Source organism: Pteropus vampyrus, unplaced genomic scaffold (genome assembly GCF_000151845.1).
Source record: "Pteropus vampyrus isolate Shadow unplaced genomic scaffold, Pvam_2.0 Scaffold522, whole genome shotgun sequence".
Classification (NCBI taxonomy): Eukaryota; Metazoa; Chordata; class Mammalia; order Chiroptera; family Pteropodidae; genus Pteropus; species Pteropus vampyrus.
In genome coordinates, this window is record NW_011889303.1 from 339,035 (window position 1) to 345,694 (window position 6,660).

Sequence of the window (6,660 nt, forward strand, 5' to 3'; positions counted from 1 at the left end):
CACTCACCCCACAAACTTGAGTTGGAGGATATATGCTGAGGGCTCCTACACTAGAGCTTTCCTGTTAGATTCCATGTCCTGACGCTTGGACTTCCTCTAATCAGACACCCGACCCCCCTCCTCAGTTCTGAAAGGCTATTGAGTATGTTGAATATGAAGGTCCTGCTTCCCCATGTTCTCAGCCAATTGGTGTTTTCACCTGTCCTCCTTTTTTCAGCAGAATGCTTTACTTTTTCCTGGCAAGAAGCTTGTCATAGATGGGGCCCACCTTGACGCTGTACAGTTTGTTCTCAAAGGTAGAGGTGCCGGGCTTCAGTGTTCAGGGGTAGTAGAGATACATTCATCATCTTACTTGGCACTGTCACCTCACCCCCCACAGTGACAGCATTGTTGCTTGGGGACACTCTCTCAAGCTGCTCTTGCATAAGTGCTATGGCTGCCATTTCTCTCTATGCCTCAGTTTTACCATGTGGGAAAGATTCATACTCGTATCCAGCTATGCAGTTGTTTTCAAGAAGAAATGAGTTAGTGTTTGGACTAGCACTTATAATAGAGTAGGCATTTCAATAAACACTGTTATTTTTTTTTTCAAGGTCCACATCAAGATAGAAAAATACATTTTCATCGGTTTTCTCCAAGCTCCTCCTCTCGCACACTTCCATACCTGACCCCACCTGAAATTTGAAAGAGACAGTTTGTTCTTTCCTGCTATGAGACTCCTGAACTTGAGTTTCCCAGCTGGCAAGCTGTAGGACACAGGTGTGCCACAGATGGCCTACAGGTGTGCTGAAATACGGATCTCCCCTCAGCTTTCTGGGAGGCCAGGTGGGCTCCCCTCACCTCCAGCCTTACCTCCTTACCTCGCTGGTTTATACTAGTGTGCACTACAGATACAGCTTTCTGTTTTTGCCGCAACACAAAACATTACGGAAGTGCTGTGTTGTAGTTAGTTATCTTTTATTCTTCCTCTCCTATCTCTTCTGTTGATTTTTCTGGCTTCACCTCAAATCCTACTTTTCCCTTAAATTGTTCCCTGCCTTCCTTAGCCAGAAGGAATAGAAGCATCCATTTGATGCAGGTTACCCTACTTTCTTCCATATATTTCTACCGTGGTTATTACCTGATTTATCAATTAGAGAATTGAACAGATATTCAGCCTCTGCCTCGAGACACCTCTTCTATGCTATTATCGAGTTAAGGAATAGGACGGAGTGGTAAAATTGATGGGATTGACCTTAGAGATCATCTGGTCAAATAATATATGGAGGAAAGGAGCCTTATCAGCCTTGGTGGAACTTGTCCAGGGTCACCTGGAGCTAGAATTGGAGTTCCAGGATTCTCATAACGAGTATACAGTTGTGTTCTTTGTGTTATGTGTCTTCTCTCCCCATTTATCCCAAGAGCTCTTTGGGACCCATTCCTCTTCTTACTAATGACTTATGTCTGCCACAATGAGCCAGGTCCAGGGTCCTATACAAATAGGAATATTCCTTATTTAAACCTGATTGGTTACACTCAAGCCTTTCCTTGGATTTCATTTGAGAATCAAACCTAAATCATTCCAGTAGGATGATAGTTTTTCGTGTGCTCAGTAACTGTCTCAGGTCTAGGCTGAGATAACTGACAGTGGGTTCGAGCCTGTCCAAGAGGTTGGAAGAAGCAGTTCCAATTGTCTGAATCTCAACCGTAGCTCTAGAAAGAAAGCCTGAAATGTTTGGCAAGTCTGCTGTTTGCATCCTCAAACTTGAGTCATCTTTCTCGTTCTTGAAATTTTAACACCTTCTTTACAACTCTGACATTCAGCATCTAGATCCTCCCTTGGGAGAAATGGCTACTTTTGTACTTGAGTGTCGTCAGCTATGAACAGTTAGCATCAAGTCCGTAGCCGAAGCACCCCTGGCCTGGTTTGGGGGCTTTGCCTCTTCTGTTCTTTTTCTTCTCTCTCTCCTACTAGGACTCTGATTCCATGTAATCAAGCCCCCCAGGGAGGGAAAGAGTAGAAGATGCTCTGCTGTGCTCCACTAATGCTCCTTTCCCCTTGCGATTTACTCAAACCTCTGACTTGAGAGCTTTTGAGGTAGTAAGGAAAACCACTATTTGAACCTTATTAAATGAGTCCTTTACAGACAAATGTCACATTTTATAGCAGATGTAATTAAAAGTAATTGTGATAATCAGTAATTGAAGCCCCACATGCAGGAGGATAATTATTTTTACTTCATTTTTTTCCCAGTTATGATTTTAAAAAATGCTAATTCATGCATTTCACAGTTCCATGTTGTTTGGTTACTATGGTCCAGGCACTCTGCTGCTATGTGCTAGGGTTTCTGGTATATCAACTGCAAGGGGAGGCAGACATTCAACAAATAATTACAGTTCATTACTTTAAATTTTGAGAAGTAATACAATAAAAAATACCACGTATTTTTTAACAAGTGGGCAAAACTTGATCTTAGGAGTCTGGGAAAGTTTCCCCAGAGAAGTGGTGTTTCTGCTGAGGCTAAAGTGTGAATAGAAGGTCATCCAAAGAAGAGCACTAAGGAGAAGTTGTGGAAAGAGCATTTCATGATGAAAAGATAAGCTGTGTTAAGTATTTGGGTTTTTTTTTTTTCCTTCAAACAACAGTAGAAACCTACTGAAGGATTTGTAGGAAACGAATGACATGAAATTATTTGCATTTTAAAAATAACACTCAGGCTTATTATGTAGAGAAGAGATTATAAGGTGTCTAGGGTTATTCACAAGGACCTTTGTTGTTTTTGTCTTACATTGAGAGATTAGGAAGATGGTGGCGATGTCTAGTGGTTTGGAAATACAGGATACAGATACCAGCATAAGACAAAAATAATATTAAGTTTACACTGGTCTTTAAGACATGATAATAAAAATGTTTTAAATTATTGGTATTACTAAACTTTGTCTTCCCAAGCAAGGTAATACAGATGGTGTCCAGTCATAATTGGACACCAACTTCTCTGAGTATCACCTAAAGATAGTGAGGCAATGAGAAATAAACACCTGATAGAGTAATTTTCAAATAAATAGATAACCAGAATCCCCAAACCTACTCCTCCTACTTTTCCTAATAAGCACCCTGGCAGGAACCTAACAAAATCAGGACATAACCCAAGATAGAAATCCTGAAAAAAGAATGAAAAAGAAATGCTAAAGTTAAAAAATCACTGTAGCATAAATAGAGAATGCTTTTGATGGGCCTATTAATAGACTGGCCACAGCTGAGGAAAGAATCTGAGTTTGAAGATATCTCAACAGAATACTCCAAAACTAAAAAGCAAAGAGAAGAAAGACTGGAGAATTAAAAAAACAAAAAACAAAAAAACAAGAACAGAATATCTAAAGACTGTGGGACAACAACAAAAGGCATAACATATGTGTAATTAGGAGAAGAAAGAAAGAGAAGAAATATTGGAAACAATAACTGAGAATTTTCCCCGAATTAGTTTCATATACCAAACCATAGATCCAGGAAGCCCAGAGAACACCACGCAGGATGAATTTCAAAACAACTACACCTGTGCATATTATTTTTCAAACTATGGAAAATCAAAGATAAAGAAAAAAAGTCTGGAAAGAAGCCAGAGGAAAAACACCTACCTATAGAGTAACAAACATAAGGGTTACATTCTACTTCTCTTCAGAAACCATGCAAGAAGAGAGTAGAGCAAAATATTTTAAGAGTTGAGAGGAAAAAACCTACCAGCCTAGAATTTTTTACCCTGTATGTTATCTTTCAAAATGAAGGAGAAATAAAGACTTTCTCAGACAAACAAAAATTGAGGAAATTTGTTGCCAGAAGACCTGCCTCACAAAACAAATTGTTAAAAGAAGTTCTTTAGAAGAGAAAGAAAGTTGGATATGGTCCCATAGTGTAGCGGTTAGCATGTCTGCTTTACACGCAGAAGGTCCTGGGTTCACACCCCAGTGGAGCCACGGTCCGTGGTCTATGGTCATGCCACCCTGAGCAAGCCCAATGTCTGATCTCGGAAGCTAAGCAGGGTGGGGCCTGGTTAGTACTTGGATGGGAGACCCCCTAGGAGGACCAGGTACTGTATGCATAAATAATAATAAATAATAAAAAAAGAAGGAAAATAGTATGTCAGCAAATTGGATCTATATAAAGAAAGGAAGAGCATCAAAGAAGAATTAAGTGAAGGTAAAATAAAAAACCTTTCTTTTTCTTTTTCTTCATTGATCCAATAAATAACTATGTGTTCAATATAATAATGGCAACGATGTTTCTAATAATCACAAAAACCCAGTAAATACTATTACCCTCACTCAGCAGATGTGGAAACAAATATTAAATTATTTGCCCAAACTCATACAGTTGAGTTTGGGATTGAACCCCAGATCTGTCTGACACTTTAATTTGAAAAATTAGAAGGGTGTGGCAAAGACAAAAATGATCTCCAGTTTTTCACTGGCGTGTTGGAAATTCTCTGCTGTTCCTTCACTGGCCTTTCTGTAGTTCATATGGATATCTAAGATCTTTTGTGACCCAGTTGAAAACTTGAACCTGTGTGAGCAGAATTGGTCGTCTTCAGTGGTAACATTTATTTCTGTTAAATGTAAGGCATCACTAGGTCTAAAATAGAATTTGGGGTCAGATTCCTTCATGGCTGGGGAACTCTGCAGCTGTGACAGATGGATGAGAATGCAAATGCTAGAGGGAGAAAGGGAAGAAAAAGAATCTGTCCTAAACTGAACCTTCTATCCAGAGAGTGAAGACTTGCTTCCCCAAACAGGTTTTCTGGATCGCTAGGGGTCTCTTGCTTTGTGCCTTCCTGTGTCTAAATGAGCATGTTCCTCAGGCATCCGGGTTCTCTCCTCCCAGACCCGCCCTACGCTTATCTCACCCTCACTCCCTTGGGCAGTGAAACCCTGTAATAAGAGGAAGGCTTACAAGATGGAAAGCTATGATGATAGAGTGTAAGCAGTTTTGTTTTCATGACTGTAAAGAGGGGGAAGAATGAAGAAATAACTTAGAAACCCTTGAGATGGGGGCGGGAGAATGGGAACAGAAGACTCTTCAGGAAAATAGACACCCCAGTCTAAAAAAGTACATCTTTTATTCTCCCAATTTATGGAGGAAAGCACATTTCATATTATTTTTCAGTCAGAAAATGGGGGAAAGAAATACATTTGTCATTTTTTGTTTTTACAAGGCTAAAAATATTTTTAAGACTTTATGGTATATCGTGTTCTGGTAAGGTTGCATTACGTTTAACTATAAATTGTATTTTATTTGCGCTTCCGAGTAAACTGCATTGGAACTCTGCAGGGTCAGGGGATGCTTCGATTTACCTTTGCTCACCCTAAAATCTAGCACCTTGTGCTGTGCCTGCCATCTCGTGCGTGACAACATTTTTTTTTTTTTTAATTAAATGAATGACTAAACTTTCTTTTCAGAGTATTCTCAACAACAGTTTTCATTGACTTCTGGTTGCTTTCTCTTTACTGACATTTTCGGGGGATTTCTTACCTGTTTTAATTTTTGCTTTTTCTAGTTGTTATAGTTATATTTTAGTTAGTGTAGACCTCCCACATTTTTTCTGTTATCATAATTTTATTGTTTTCTAATCTCATAGGCAAAATATGGCATGATGATTTTGACACGATTTGTGTTTCTTATGATATTAATGAAGATAAACATCTTTTTGCATGTTTATTGATCATTCTTTTTTCTTTTGTGACCTGTCTTTTACTAGTTTTCGTATTAGGATTTACTTTTTGTTTTCTTAGTAATTTTTAAGATCACTTCGATGTTAAAAGTGTCAGCCTATGTTTGCTTTTTGACATTGGTAAATGTTTATGTATTTACATCCATAATGTTCTACCATTGAAGATTGTGCCCTTGGAGTTATGCTGAGATTACAAAAATCACCTGTATTAACAACAAAGGAACATTCAGAACATTCACTGAGTTCTTAAACATTTGCCAGGTCTTATTCTAGGAATTTGTGTAATCTTCATTATTTATCACGAAAACCCTATGAGGCATAGGATATTATTATAACTCATTTTACAAGTGAAAAAACAGACACAAAAAGGCAAAGTGTCTTGCTCACAGTCACATAGCGAGTACCAGAGCCTGGAATCAAACCCAGATAGTGTGATTCCAGAGGCCACAATCTAAACTGCAATCTCTGCTTTAAAACTTGAATACAGTCTACTGCCATGCTAATAACCCTGAGCAAGCCTGATCCCGTCTGATCTTGTGAAGCTAAGCAGGGTCGGGCCTGGTTAGTACTGGGATGGGAGACCACCTAGGAAGACCAGGTGCTGTAGGCGTAAAAAATAAAAAAATAAGGAATTGTAAACTGACAAGGTCCTTGCAGTCTGTGAGCTCAACTAAGAGTTGCCTTGCCTAAAAAAAGTAAAATAAAATAAAAATAAAAAATGATAAAATTTAACAAATAAATAAATAAATAAAACAAGTGCATTTGGAATGAATTTGGTGTATATTATATGCTAGCGATCCTAACTAATTTCCCCAAATAATGTTATATCAACCCATGTGAGTAAACCAGCATGTATAAACTATCAATATTGTCATATAACAAACATTTATATTTTTAACTTTTATGCAGTTTGCACATTTGAGCCTTGTACATAATCACTAAACTACCTTTTATAATC

At 38.4% G+C, this 6,660-nt stretch overlaps 1 protein-coding gene and 2 pseudogenes across 1 annotated transcript in view; all 3 read left to right on the forward strand.

Annotated features, from left to right (window-relative positions):
* Positions 1 to 6,660, forward strand: part of SYT9 (synaptotagmin 9) — a 165,738-nt gene that overhangs the window by 84,201 nt on the left and 74,877 nt on the right. The gene's annotated exons all lie outside the window — the stretch shown is intronic.
* LOC111733096 lies at positions 3,961 to 4,076 on the forward strand (annotated as a pseudogene).
* Positions 6,189 to 6,312, forward strand: LOC111733095 (annotated as a pseudogene).